The sequence below is a fragment of the Scleropages formosus genome, chromosome 4 (assembly GCF_900964775.1).
Source record: "Scleropages formosus chromosome 4, fSclFor1.1, whole genome shotgun sequence".
Classification (NCBI taxonomy): domain Eukaryota; kingdom Metazoa; phylum Chordata; class Actinopteri; order Osteoglossiformes; family Osteoglossidae; genus Scleropages; species Scleropages formosus.
This window is the reverse complement of record NC_041809.1, coordinates 9,212,484-9,228,370: the sequence shown is the minus strand read 5'-3', so window position 1 is coordinate 9,228,370 and position 15,887 is coordinate 9,212,484. Positions and strand designations below refer to the sequence as shown.

The 15,887-nt window shown below is 46.7% G+C and overlaps 1 protein-coding gene across 1 annotated transcript in view; it reads right to left on the bottom strand.

Moving 5' to 3' along the window:
- LOC108932736 (collagen alpha-1(XIX) chain) overlaps positions 1–15,516 on the bottom strand; it is a 66,814-nt gene extending 51,298 nt beyond the window's left edge. The window contains exon 1 of the mRNA XM_018749302.2: positions 15,469–15,516. The gene's annotated coding sequence lies outside the window, so the exon portion shown is untranslated. The remainder of the gene's footprint in view (positions 1–15,468) is intronic.
- Between the last annotated feature and the right edge of the window lie 371 nt (positions 15,517–15,887).

Below are 15,887 nucleotides of genomic sequence, written 5' to 3'. Positions count from 1 at the left end.
GCTTAGGAAAGTGGAAGAAAAAAGACGAAGAGGACGACCGCCAACCAAATGGATGGACTCCAGTACAGGGACATTGGACATTGTCCCTTTCAACACTTGGGACACCTCAGTGGAGGACAGAAGGGTCTGTACAGACTCCGTTTAGGTGGTTGCCAAGCGATGACATCACTACGAAGACACTCAACAACGTAAGACAACGCACAAAACCAGTGGCATGTCTTTTATATGCAGACAGTATTACCCAAGAGCACTGACTTCTTGTAACACCATGAATACCTTGAATATATCTATTAATATGTACCAGCTATGTGATTGTACAAGCTGATCTTACAAGTTTTGCCTCTTGCCAAGTCTTTTCCAGGGTCTTACGGAAGGTTTCTCCATTCTCCTGCGGGTGGCTTTCTAGATCAATCCGCAGAATGGTAACAAACATAAGGTCAGAAAGGAGATACACAGATCCGTGGAGAGAAATCCCATGGCACTGCTTTGGATGTCTAAAAAAGGAATCCTGTAAAGACAGGAGCAATGAAGCAGCACACATAAAATACCCACCCCACCGTCCCCCAGACTAGGCGTCACGGGACGTGGTTCCGGTGTCACGCCGCACACCTATGAATGGGTGAGAACGGGACGTTGCCATGGCAGTATTTAGGGGTGCACTAGCAGGCCCCCGCTTGGCTTGTGAATAATAAAAGAGAAGTGAGAGAGAGACGGCAGGAGCAGATGCGTCCGATCCCGGGGCCTTTGGGTCAGTCGGGAGACGAAGGCTAACCTTTCTCCCTGTCTGCGGGCTCATTACCTCCACGCACCCACATTTACCCTGATCGCCCACCAGCACCGGGCAAACACTACTAATTAATTACATAATTAAGATTAATTTGAAAATGTCAGCTACCCCTTCACACAGATGTTTCCCTACTCTTCGCCCAGAGCCCTGGCCCATTTGCACTAGAAAGCAAAGACCGCCGTTGTGTGGAAAGGAACGTTCTGCAAGCGAATACAGCCTCAAAAGGGAGGGAGAATGTCTAGGGAAGGTTTTTCTTTTTTTGGCATATTTTTTTCTTTAGGGAAACAGTTTATTTACTCTGGCATTGTTGATCCGTCCAACTAAATGGCCACTTAAAATATTTTGCAGGAGATTCGGCGTGTGGCAGGCAGATAAGGCAGCATCAATAAACCCGAATTCATTCAGAGACTACGATGGCTGTCGGTTCAACAAGGGTGGGAGTCAAATTGTTGGGACTGAAGGTACAGACAATATGGCTTTGCTCTGAAGCCCTTGCTGTCGAGCTCCAAGAAATATAAAATCACTTGTGTAACTTGGAAGGGAGGACCGATTGAGCGACTGTATATATGTAAATAACACACATCCTGTCTGCTTAAACGCTCTCAGATCCTTGAAATACACTGAATAGAGCCTGAATAATGTACTTCGGTCATAGTCCCTTTGAACTGCCCAAGTCATTGAGTGTATGGAACGCCTTCAAGTAGATCAAATTGAGTCGGATGGCAAATTAAATTAAAGGACACATTCTAGAGGACACCACGGCTCTCTGTAAGTCTGCCTGCCCCGGTAGGTTGTAAGATCCATATAATGCCCTTTCAATACAAATTCTTCGGCTTTTAGAGTTCGGAGAGAGTTCGGAGAAAGAATTGTTAAAAAAAGAGAAAAACGACAATGTGCTTTTGTTCAGTAGTTTGAAAGGGGGGCGAGAGGAGGAAAGTGGCGGCAGGAGTGGCCGGGGGACGACTGCAAAGCCAGCAGCTGCTGTGGGACACATCTGATGCAGATTAGTGACTTTTTTCCTTACATGTGGTTTTCACACCTTCAACAGTATGCATTTTATGTTCCTGGTTTCTAAATTTGTACAGCCCTGTAAATGGGTGAGTCACAGAAAACAGCTGGTCCCTCCCTGCCCCCACCCGCTGTGCGGTTTGTCCCTGCCACCACAGGGTGGCGAGCAGAGATCACGTTTGCAGAAATGCTGCTCATAATGTGGCGGAGCAGCAGGACGGGCCCCATCAGCCGGGGTACGTTCGCATGGAGCAAACAGGAGCTGTCAGATGAGAGCGACGCCGACCTTGGCGCACGTGGGCGCGTGACCTGAGTTTGGGGTTCCGCCCACATTAGACGCGTGGGAATTCGGCGAGCGCGGGAAGCGCGTGGGCCGCACCGGTAGACAGAATCGGCACTGCGGCATGTTCCTAATGATTTCCCTTCTTCTCTTAGGACCAGTTTCAAGTGATTCAGGAGGTGTAACGGGGTCGCTCCACAGCCCAACACACCGTGTCATTTAATGCTCTGCGGGCTTTACGCATTTCATTCAAGAGTTGACCTCAAAATATGTCAACACGTTTTAAAAAACACTGAATAACCGCTCTGCTCGGGCCAAAAAAAAACAAAAAGAAAGAAAAAACATTTTGACTGCCAAAAAAGCAGGACCTTGGTGTGTTTTTAAAGAAACGAGGTCAAAGAATATGAAAAGCTTGACCGCTTCAGAAGTATTATTCAAAGGCTCATTTCATGTCGGATATCTCGACATCTCTAAGCGTTAAAGTTCTTAAAAAAGCTCAGAGTTTAATTATTGTTTTATTGATTAGCTGATGCTTTGGTTCAAAGTGACTCACACATATATCCATTTACACAGCCGCTGAGCACTGTGCGCAAACTGCATTGAAGCAGGTCTCTTTGGACTCAGGACCTCCTGACAATGTGTCTCTAGCAATTTCCCGAACCGTAATAACCAGTCAGGTGCCGCACTTCTATCGAGCTCCTATTGGACCTGCATTCTACTCAATTTCTGTTCTCTCGTATTGGATGGACAGGTACACTAAATCAAACAAAAAGGGAGTGTAGAGAGCGGCACAGTGGTGCAGTGGGTAGTGCAGCACCCTCAGGCTGTCTGGGTTGTGTGGAGTTTTCGTATCCTCCCTTGGATTTTAATTGCTTGCTCTGGTTTCCTCCCACAATCCAAAGACGTATGCTTCAGGCGAATTTGTGACTCTAAACTGCCCATTGTGTGTGTGTGAGAGTAAACAAGTGTATGTGACTGCACTTGAAATGGACCGACATACATCCAGGGTGGTCCAACGATAGGTTCCCGAGAATGGAAGGTCAATGGGGGAGTAGAGTACACTAGTGTGCACTAGCTTTGCCACCTCTGAGGGTAGGTATCATTTATAGCAGGAGAAAGTTATTGTGGCACGTTACATCCAGGCACTTTTGGCTAATGGTATGAGGCTCATGAACAGTGTCGGATCAAAAAAAAAACCGAACTTGACTAAGATGAGCAAATAAAGTGATTGCAAATCTTAATACCCGAAATAAAATTTACTGGGAATACCACATATTTTACTGCTTTTCTTAAAGAGCTGCTATTTGCTGAGGATTACTGTCCCTTATGGATGATAAGTTAGATACTAAAACCCCCGTTTGGGGTTATGATACTAACTGCGCTGTCTCCACTTTATTTCCCTCATCCAAGGCTGTCTAAAATAATCAAACCCGTGACCTTGTGTGTTTACTGCCGTTGGCTACCTGGGGAGGTGATGAGTTGCAGTTGCTGGGACCTCCCCCAGCATGTGATCTACTGAGCTGCTCAGTCCCAGCCATGGCTGCTCAGGTCGCCTGCACACCCAAGACGTGTCCATAGCAGCAAGGATCTCAAAGCTGGAGTGAGATGGAAAATTCTGAATCGGATGCATTTGAAACACTAAGAACTGAGTCTTCCTTTTCCCAGAAACCCCACCTCCTGCCCCCCATATGATTCTAGGTCATACTGCACCCTTGTCTTTCGTGGCATTAACTCCAGCGAGGGTCTGTAACCCAGAATGTCGACCGACCCGGACGATGATATCTGTACCCGTGTTGCTGACACCTTAGCTGTTGATACATCTCGTAAACTTCTGACTGTCTTCCAGATCCTTGACCTCCAGGCTGCTGAGTCACATCACTCTTGACCCAGTCCCCCGTGCCCCAAAGAGCCTGTTGGAGCGAAGACGACCGCTTTTCCCAACCCGACCGAACACTTTCCTTTGCATCTCCAACGTCCAGACTTGGCAAAAAAAAACCTTGCGGTATGAAGTTTGTTCATCTCCTGATGTTTCACCACCTGGACACAGCTTTGCAATTAACTTCCGATGTGCTTTATTGAAGATTAATTTAGCAATATCCAAGGTGACTTACAACACCAGGTTTGTGCAGTAAGGTATTTAGTTCTTTAATAATTAATTTTTTACTCCATCAAGTCAGGCTAAAAACTATGCTTATGTGTACGACAGCAGGAATGGGGTGTAAATGTGGTTCTTTGACCGAGGGGATGTTCTAACCAGTACGCCACCTGTGGCCCTGCTGTACCTGACATCTACACGGATGGAGCATTTGGAAACTGGAACCGATTGACAGACGGGTGAAAAACCCGTGTGCCTTACACCCCACATGCCTCCATGTGTGACGCACTGTACACATGTTTAACTTGCCCTCCAAAAAGGCAGCACGCCGAACTGCGTGTGGAGTCAGCCGTCTCGTTCGCTGCTGTAAATCAGCACGGGTGTAAATCGGGCATTAAAAGCTCAGCTGTGAGTCCTGCTGACCTGGAAATTCTTCTCTCTGTGTCACCAATCCGCGTCCGGTTAACCGCTCCCTGTAAGCCGGCGTGAAAGTCACGTGTTCTCGTCCGAAGAGTTTGTTAATATTCAGCGAACATGGCTTTGCGTTCCTTCATGGCGGCCGCTGCACTGGACTTGACAGAACACATTATAATGCTGACATGCAAATGTCAAGGACAGCACGTCCTCGTTGCGGTGACTGAATAAATATTCCCAATTTCTGAAATACATAAATATTAAAGAAGCCTTATTGTTCCCTAGGGCAACCGATATTGATACAGGCCACATTTGAAAGCATCATATCTGCAGGCAATACACTGTCTTAATATGTCCAGACTTGAAGCATTATCAGTGTCCTTCACGATAACCGGGCTTAACCGGTCACAGGAAAGCTGGGGTGTCCACGGGGGGGTCAGCGAATTGGAGGATTGCCCGGCCGTTCAGGCACCGGTCTGGAGGTTGGCGATCGACGCGAGGCCGCGGCCCGGCACCAGACTGCCCTGCTCCTGCACCTCGCGGAAACGCGGCCAACTGCTACATGCCCCCTGCAGCCAGGCACGGCCCTGCGCTCCTACACCACCAGCTTCAACGTTTCCAGAGAGGACACGGCGCCATCAAATGTGTTGGACGCCCCTTCTGCCAGATGATGTCAGGTCACAGATGGGAAACGGGCCTGCTGTGCTCTGCATAGAGGCACACGGTGCAGGCCATGGCCACTATTGTGGGTACAAGGGGCACCTACCCCTCACTCACTCACTCTCTCACTAGTTAGTCGCTTGACTTGATGAGGGTCATGGCAGTCCGCAGCCTATTCCAGAATCACTGCGTACAAGGCAGAGGGCGGTATACCCTGGATGGGATGCCAACCCATTGCAGGGTACTTATAATAATCAATTATACTGTATCTACAGGGAGGGTGCGGTGGCGCAGTGGGTTGGACCGCAGTCCTGCTCTCCGGTGGGTCTAGGGTTCAAGTCCCGCTTGGGGTGCCTTGTGGCGGACTGGCGTCCCGTCCTGGGTGTGTCCCCTTCCCTCTCCGGCCTTACACCCTGTGTTGCCGGGTAGGCTCCGGTTCCCTGTGACCCTGTAAGGGACAAGCGGTTCTGAAAATGTGTGTGTGTGTGTGTGTGTGTGTGTGTGTGTGTGTATCTACAGGTCCCCGACGTACGATAGGGCTATGTTCCGCAAAACCCATTGTAAATGAAAAATATTGTAAATCGAAAATGCTTTCAGTACACCTAATACACACCTCTGCATGTCAGACTGGGAGATGTGGATCACTACCGCTGCCCAGCATCGCGAGAGTCCCACGCCCACACCTCCGAACCGACGCGGAACACCTGGGACGCAGCGCAGACTGGGGCATAAAAGGTTGCGTCAGACCAGCAGCTGATGCGGAACCTTGTTCAGCCTTGTTGTTTGCGACCTCCTAGCTCTTCTAATTCCTGTTCCCTAAGGTCTTCCCCGATCCCGTCCCTTGTTCCCACGATCCTGTACCTCTTTATGATCATCGACCTCTTGCCTGAGCGCCGACATCGCCTTTTGGATTCTCCCCGTAACGACGTTTGCACCTCGAAGACTAATTGCCTGTTCTTTGACCACCTCTCTTGGATTTCCCCCGAATACACCACGTATACCGCTCTGCACTTGGGTCCGCCGCTTCCTTCCGGAACCAGACATGACAGAAAGAGTATCGCACCACATGTTGCTTGGCCAGGAAAAAAAATCAAAATTCGAAGTACTCTTTCTACTGAATGTCTATCGCCAAGCTCTCCATCGTAAAGTCGAGAAAGTCGTAAGTCGAACCGTTGTAAGTTGGGGACCAACTGCGACAACAATAAGTTGTGATAGACCAGTGATGACTGTCGTTATGAAACACAGCTAAAGTTTCGGCTTCGGTTTCAGGAAACCAGTCAACGACACACGTAACTGCGGAGAATCGGCTGGTTGAGTCTTCGAGTCCACGAATGGCAGAACACCGGACAGACAGCACAGCAATTTATAACACGCTTCCAGACAATGTTTGGAAACCCAGACGTTCCATCAGTCGCAAGAGCAGCAGTGGTGAGCTCTGTCAAACTTTCGCCTCATAAATCAACAGGAAAATGGGGTGTGGAACCCAGAGTACCATGCTGAACAACACAGCGATACATGAAGAAACACTTAATGGTGCACGTATGCGGGGACCATGCAGGTGCTCCCGGAGACCCCCCAGGTTACCCTGCACATTTGAACGAGGCACTTCTCCCGAACCCGTGCAGCAGAACGTCCCGCCGTTAAGATGAATAAAACGGTACATTTGCTGTGAATAAATCAGCAAAGAAAACAAGTGAAAAAAGGGTAACTATGAAGAGCACTGACAGTCCTACATCCCTCAGATAATTATGCGCATTTTGCGCAGCACAGATAAATAAGCACATCTTGAGCATCTTAATGTGTTGATATTAATTCTGAGCGCGATGTTCAAAACACCTCAGGTGAAGGGAAGAGACGCCGTGGATGTGAGAGATTTCGGTTTTGATTGAAATAGTTTTCCAGGGGCATATTTTCCCCGGAGGGAATCGAGGTGTGTGGCCCTTTTGTGCACGTAACCCCCCCCCCCCCCCCCCCGTCCAGTCTTCGTCCCCCCAGAGGCCCGCCAGCTTGTCTGCTCACCCCCACCGCCCCCACCGCCACCACCCTGCCAAAGTGTCAGGAGCTCTAATGGGACAACCTTTGAGACGCCCCGGGACATGTGTTGGCAGAGCAACACATGGCGGTGCTCCCCTAGGGGGTACGGGGGTGGCGTGGGGGGTGAGCGGGTTGCCTACTGGACACCTGTCACCCAGGCCTCCTTGTGCTATTCCGCCCGGGAAATGGTCAACTGTAATCAGCAGCACGGCTACATCCCTTCATTTCGAACCCGGGATGTTTCAAAGTGCCCGCAACTCACAGTGACATCACAATTATCTGAGACGACCTCCTGGTGCTCCGCCCCCTCACCGCGTCTACGGAGCAAACGGTTAATTAAGTGTAAATTAACTACGCCAATGCACTTTCCAGGCACCTCATTTTCGGCACAATATTCCGCCCTAAAAGAAAATTGCACCCCTAAAGTCCTGAATTTAATTCCGCTTACACTGAGAAAATTACACTGTTAATTTAGCAATACAACTTAGAGGACATTTAGTTATGAATATTCAAGATTTCACATTTATTATGCAGGTTCAACCAAATCTGTATTATTTCCTTGCAGGAAACACATTCACCTGTCTTGTGTAAAACTTTCAGGGGAAAAAAATGACTTCCAAAGGGTTATGAATTCAATAAATCAAAATGTTTATGTACCTCGGGCTTCTGAAAGTAGCAGTTGTACTGCGGTACCGTAACACTGCAGCACAATGGTTCACGGTAATTATGAATGGGTATAAAGTGATATGACGGCTGTTTGGCGCTCTAGTGTTACACGGCCACTCACCGACGGGCACGGTGCTCACGAACAGCTGGAGGGATCGTCCCCGTCATGAGAAACACACTTCGGACCCAACAACTGGGCCTCTTGTTTACACAGCAGCCCCGCTCAAGTTTCACGCGCCCATTTCAGCTCCAGTAATTCCCCTCGCTGCTTGGGTTCTCCAGCAGGGGAGGCGTAGGGACGACGCGTCCCCAGCCTGTATCTTCACTGAACGTTTCCTAGAGGCAGGCGCACAGCCTGGAGATCTTGACAACAGCGGCATGGCTTCCAGGTTTCCCGCTCAATTGCTCGTTGTTAGCTTGACAAAACGGTCTCTTCAAGTTAAGAGAAGTAAATAATTATAATATTCTAGTTACAGACACAACTGGAGCTGGATGTCTTCATCATATGCTATGTTGATAAATTAAAGGTCAGCTTCACCGCTAAGTTGCGATCAATAAAGGCGTGATGTTGATGTTCCAGTTTTATTTCTGGGTTCTTTAAAAATCTCACGCTGTAACAAATTAAAATTAAAAAAAAAGAAGCTTTTTCAGTATTTTATTAACTTTGAGAAATTTTAAAATTGATGCTGGATTAAGCTAACTGGAAATTAAATTCGGTTGTCTCCACAAACTCCCGCGCAATCCCAACCGTTGTCTAATTCAAATATAAACATATGCAACATTTGACATCCTGTTCTTGATCACCCTGAAGAACCGTTGCTAACATAAAAATCCACTGTGTAGACAATATTTAAACTGTTTCTATTGTTATTGACTTTAGATCAGTTAGTCATGATCTACAGGCAACAAACTAACCCCACCTTACCACTCCTTCCATTGACTTCTTGTAGCTATCTGAATCAAGTTCAAAGCCCTGGTTACGACCCTCAAGACCATCAACAGATCTACTTTCCCACACCTTCAGGACCTGATCACTTGCTACACCCCATCCAGACTGCTTTGCTCCTCCACCCCTGGCTGCTTGGTGGTTCAAGATGGAAAACTTGAAGGTTCCCAATTTTGGTTCCAGTGTGGAGGAATCAGCTCCTTCTGCCACTCAGAACTGCTGAATCCCTTTCAGCTTTCAATAAGAGTATGAAAACACACGCCTTAGACCCACTTCTCTCCTGATCTCCTTGCGCTCCATAAACCTTCACTAATAATCCGTATTTTAAAAAACAAAAAAAAAAAAACTTGCTCCCTACAGCTATACAGCTATTCATGCAAATTATATTTGCACAATGATGGAATGGGAGGAAGTGGCTGTACTTTGAGAATCGTGTGCCTGCCTCTGTAATGCTCTATCTTGTTGCCCCGTGTAAAGCCTTTTGGTACCTTCCTGGTACGGAGACAAGACGCATCACCCTTTCAGAGCCTTGGATGACCCTCTTATTTTCCCTCATGATGCCGGTGTGCTATCTACGCCTGAGAGAGTCGCACAGCCACAGGTGGCCGGACCCTGAGCAGCGCACGAAGAGGACGTTTATGTGCATGGCCTGGCTAGGTGGCCTAAGCGGACGCTAAAAGAACAGCCTGTCCTTCTTTGCGGCGGCTGCAGGCTCCGCTGTTCGCCGGCGCCGTTCCCACATTCCATCTCCCCGATCCGCTCGTCTCTAGATTCGCTATGCATCGAGCGCAACTCATGGGCAACCCAAAACGCTTAAACAACAGATGGTATGTCATTCCATATGGAGGGCATGCCTCTTGATATTCTCCTTGGAGTTGCAGACAAATGCATTTTGTTCGCAGTGACAGATTTTGAGGACTTGTACTTCGCCTGGCACGACCGTTAGATGGGGAGGAAAAAGAGAAAAGAATTCCAGAAACAGGCTTTTTAAAATATGAAACTGTATCAATCTGAACGGCAACCTGCCAAGCTCACGTGGCGGGGCTGCCAAAACCCTCGGGCACCTGATCGCAGGCTCATTACCGCCAAACATGTTCAGGTGCAAACAATTAAAACCTATTTAAACAGCCCGAGAAGTGTGAGGGTGTACGCTGCAAAAGAGTTGCCTTGGTTAGACCTCCAGGTTACTATTTAATCACAAGCTATAAGTGGAGTGAAACTGTCCTCCAGTTTGTTTTTTTTTCATTATTCAGTAGCTCACCGCCTTTTACCCGTTCATGGAGCTGGATGCATCCCTGTAGTAGTTCAGGTTAAGAATGCTGATCAAAGGTATTACACCATGTTCTTTCACAAGAACCACCACCTTGGGGTCATATCTGTGTCTCGTTGCTGCCCAAAATGTTTCTGAAACATCTCATGAGCTTGAGATGTAACTCTTCATTTCTTAAGGTCACCAGCTCTCAACACTATTTTTCACAGGTTCACCAACCAGTCAGTGCTTTCTGCTACCTTTCAAAATGCTCCTCACCTCTGATTAGCCTTTATTTGGCTGATGCTTTTGCCCAAGGTCTCTTACAGTGTAAGGTTTGTATACTAAATTATAACTTGTTTACTAACCATTGCATAATTTCAATACTAATAATCTATACAGTTGGTTAACTTTTTTGCATCACCTAGTACTCCGGCCAAGGCTACTAAAGCAATAGTGGGTTTTGAACTCAGGAACTTCAGCTTAAGGGCTACAGCTCTAATCTCTATCTCCACTTTTCCCTGTTATACAGTTTTCGGAAGCATCCAGTGTCATTTTTTTAAAAATTGTTTGATATTGCAACAAAAGACAATTGTATTTTGCTGTTTAAGCTATTAACAAGAGTGTCTGCTATCTTCATGATGTTTCAGGAACAGATCACTCAGCAGACCCACATAGGAAAGGCATGCAGCCATACAGGATGGGTTGACACCGATCTCCCGGGGGGCTGGAGCACCGAGCACTGCGGTGTGTCTCATTGTTTAGCACAAAGGAACAGAACAGAGAGCAGACCGGAGGGGGAAAAAAAAGAGAAAAACATCAGCAGGTGTAGGGGGAACAAGGATACGAAAATATGACAATGCCAGTGATTCCTTAATCTCTCCATATTGGTGTTCTTCATAATGAAATTTCAGGAGGGATGTATGGGACTAAACCCCTGGCCACAACCAGCTGTCAGTCATGAAGACCCACTAACCTGGCATGTGCTGTTTTCCAGAAACCCACCACCTCTTTCTATAGACAAGGTGTCAAGGTAGGGGGGGCTCAACAATTTCACTCAATGACATGTGCAAGGACTTTACATTTAGTGATTTTGCATAAAGCATCTCCTATTTTTAAGCTGTTTCCCTAGTTATACAGCTTTGTAATTTTACACAGAGGATGCAGGGTAAGTATATTGCCAAAGAGTACTATAGGTGAGAGTGGGATTTGAACCAACAACCTGAGTGTTGAAAGAGAGCAGTTCTAGCCATTACACTACTAGCTCTACCTACCTGGGTTTGAACTCAAGCAGAAAGTACATAAAGCATGTACCCAAAGACACAACTGGTCCAAAATGTCTAATTCCTGAAGTATATTTATTGATTTATTAGCACACCTCTCTCACCTGCAGACTTTCATAAAGTTTTGGCTTTTTCACTATTAGACATAAAGAAAAGTTGACAGTTTTCCATTTTTCTGATGCCTGTTTTTCCGCTCAGTGAGTTCAAAGGCTCCTTTCTGACGTGTTACGTGCGCCGGCCGTGTTGGAATTGTTTTTTTTCTGGTTCTGGTGTTTGTTTGAGAGAAATGGGGTCCGTCTGAGCGGGAGGTCAATCTCAGTTGCTGACCTGCTCAGGGAAAAAAAAAAAAAAAAAAAACACTTCGGTTTTTGCCTGATGGTGTGAGAAGACCTAAAGAAAGCTTTGTGAGGAATAAAAGATGAACAATTATTTTGCGGTAAGAAAGCTTTGAAGAATAAAAAAGAAACAAACATTTCAGAATACAGACTCCGTGTGGGGAACATTAACATGCGTGCCAGATTCACTGACAGACTCATTTCTGCTCATCCATGTCCTCAGCATACAAATGAAATAAAAATAACAAGTTCAATCTACAAACGAAACATAATCTAAAGTGGGATTTACAATGCATTATTTATTTGTTAAGCACACGTATTATCCTAGAAAATTGTTACCTTGAGCTCATCTGGGATTTATTTTTAAATCTTTATCGTATTATATCAACTCAAAGTCAATCTAAAACACAGCAGGCTTGTCTTGCCTTGGTGTTCCTGCGTTTTCTTCCTCTGATTATGTTAACACCTCTGAAAAATTCTCGTTAGTAACAAAATTTTCAACCATTCTTGTAATGTAACAATGTAGGGTTTCTGTAGCCCGGAGACTATTTCTGAGGCACAGGGTGCAACGTACATCCTGGATGGGAAGCCCGTCCATCACAGGACAACTGCACCCACATGATCATTTAGAGTTACCAATTCATGTGAAACATATCTTCGCAGTGTGGGAGGAAACCAGAGCACCCTGGGAAGATATACATAACACAGGTGGGATACGCGAACATCCACACAGACTGAGTGCAATTCAAACCCATATAATTATAATGTTAACAACCCAAATCCACAGCCAAAAAGCTGTGAGGAACCAACGCTATCTGCTCAGCCATCACCCCAACTGCTACTACCAAACAACAACACCATGATTATTAATGGTCTGCCATTAACCATTACTCATCTAAAAAATACCCAGTAATCACAATAACCCTCTCCTTCCCAGATTCCCTTAGTGAAAGAGCAGTCAATGTGCAGTTATACTGACTGTTATTCTTTATAGTCCATAAAACTCAGAATCGGTTGCAATAACAGCCCAGTCCAGGAGCTTGTTGCCTGGTTATTGTTCTGTCACAGATTCTGCCACGACACCCTCCTCCCGACCTGGTCCACAAAGCACGGCCACAGTTGGAACACACCTTCTGCCATCACGCCGCTTCCAATCCCAAACGGCTGGAAAACACAAAGAAACACAACGGAGCTCAGCACAACCCCGTGGGCCACGCTGAATATTTTATTACCCAGCCATCACTGGGGGCCACTGGCTGTCCTTGCATCCCTTTCATCTCGTATAGTGCGTTAACAAAATCTCTCGACCCTGGATGCCACATGCCACTCTTTTCCAGCGTCATTAACTATGGAAAAAGACAGTGATTTACATTACTATTAATAACGTTCTGTGATGCAGCATGGAAGCAAAGCATTATTATTTAAATGGCAATTTTTTGCGACGCAATTAGCACCGGGCCAAATGTAAGTCCTTTACTTAGACGCTGTCTGCACGTTATATTTAATAGACTCCCTGAGTGATAATCTCACACTATTAGTGATGTTCCCGACTTGCTATTATGATCGCTATCTTTGGAAATGGGAGGAGCCTGATGATTGACAGGCTGACATTGATGTGTTAATGGAAAAAGGGAGGGAAGGGGGGACAAACAGCAAAGAGGCTGTGGACATTGTGACACCATGATATTTCCCACGCCGCAGTGGTTATAGGTGGACCAAAGATAGGCAGGGTGTTCTATTCTTTCCTACCCGGACACGAGCCAAGACTGCGATCAAAGACCATGCTGGATAATCTTGGACGAGAGGCGTTAATTGGGTAAGAGGCACTTAAGAGCGGACCATCCGGCTTTCGGTGAAAGGCCCTGTGTTAATGACACATGTCCTATGTCCTGAAATAGGCCCCAGTCCCACAGAAACATAGGCCGGTCAACAAGTTCCAGGGCCGCATGTGATCGCGGGGCCTAAAAATACCTGAAACTTTAGCGCGTTCGCGGCCGCTAAGGAACCATACGGCCGTCAAAGGAGCCCTATAAATAGACGGGTGGTTGTACATTCTCCATGAAAACAACATGCTCAAAACTTGCCCCAATTACCGTCCACGCTCACGTACGGACCCTGGCTATCGCGCCCTGCCGAGTCTACCAAACTCGGCGCCTGAAATCCTTGGTTAATGAATTAAATAAATGAAAATCGCTCTGTTCCCAGATGCGTCCTCTGAATTTAATGAATACTATGTGCCAGCCAGGGAACATAAGAACACAACAACTGTCTTCTAAACGCAGGCTTCGTACTTCTTCAGCCAATTAAGGAAAAATCACTCTGACATTATGTTCTACTTTTTCTGAGCGTTTATTTGAACCTCTGACATGCAGAAAATTGTTTCCACACACAGTGGGTTAGCAATTATGGCAAAACCTGCTCCCAGAAAGGGACCGCAGCAGCTGCATCGACTTACCCATCCTGTCATTTCCGGATTAATGGATCAATGTGTGTCTTTCTGATTTTGAGAGATTAAGTGGCACGGCACCCGTAAATGCGATCACAGAGAAGATCATATTTCATCGATGCTGCTCAAAGTCGCACTTTGTTCTGATTTTCAAAGTTATTTGCTCTTGACAGTGAGCTGCGTGTCCATTTGGTAGAAATGAGTTCAAGTAAATTTAAATGAAGCTCGTACAATTTACTGTTGCTCTAATTTCAGCCCTTGATTGCTGCTCCACCTTTGTAAGCAACCACTTGATCCTTTACAAAGCCGCAAATGCTGAAAGTCCGTGAATAATGGGGCACCATCAATTTGCAGGGAAAGGATACAGACTTAAATCCTTGATCAGTTGTAATACCGACGAGCAAAGTGCTTCTCCTGAATTTTCCCACTTAAAAAAGTACCAAGTTGTTTGAATAAAAAAAAATAACTCAGTAAGGCCGTACAGAAACCTAAAATTCTAAGCTGCTTTGGACGAAGGTGTCAGCTGAGCAGTGGTTAGCAGCAAGTCCGTGATTTTTTTGGCCTTTGATGACGTAATTCTTCTCCCAAAATCATTTACAATCAGCCTGCAGTTTCATGAGAGTTTTCAAGTCATCCACGGCTTGGGTAGTTATGACCGATTATGTTTGTACATTCACCACCACAGCGGCCGAAAGCGTGGCCTGTTTTGACAGTTGCCGCCTCCTCCAAGAAAAATACTCCGGAGATTGGATGATCCAGATGCTCGTCAGAGGCAACGCTCACACAACTCCCGCTGCACCGGCGATGGCCCAGCCGTGTCAGTTCTGGCCTCCTTGCCTCCCGGCTCTGTTTTTCCAGCCGTTCACTTACATCTTGCGCCTTTGCAGGTGTCGACATCCACCTCCGAAACAGAACACCACCCACGCTGCGTCCGGCAGCACCCACATAGTGACACGTCAGTTTGTAGGAATTTGAAGAATTTCTTGCCTTGCCGACCACCTTTTTTGATACGCTCACCCCCCTGCCCGGTCTGCTGTCTGTGCCGTCACTCACGGTTCTCGAATGTGACCCTTTACAGATAGACACTTACTCACTTTTGTTCTGTTAGCATTCCCCATTTCCCCCACACAGGCTGGCCCACCCAGGGTCGGATCCCTCTCTGACACACCTGTCGACTTCTCGTCGCAGACCACCTCCGGCCCCGTGGCAGGGGTCAACCCATGTGGCCGTTGCACGGCAAGCTGGCGGCACCAAAGTTTACTCACCCTCTTGCCCTCTATGCCTGGGGCTCCGGGCGGCCCTGTTGGCCCTGCTGGTCCCTGGGGAGGAAGAAACAAAATATATATTAATCAGATTGAGTGACTGAATTTGTATGATCGTATTTCAGGTTGACTTCACACCTTGAAGCCTAAAGATCTGCCCCAGACAGATGTTGGAGCCAAATGGTCCCATGAGACAAGTATCTTACGGCCTAATTACATCCCTGTGAAGAGAGAATACCGTAATTGTATTAAAGCGGAATTAAATCACCCTTACCTTTTCACCAGTGACACCCGGAAGACCCTGTGTAAATCAGTAAGAAAATATTTACAACTGCAGAAATAGGAACATCAGGCATGTGTTACAGTCATGAGTTTCCACATAAATTACTGAGCATATTTTTCCTGGTAATATCTTAAAGGTG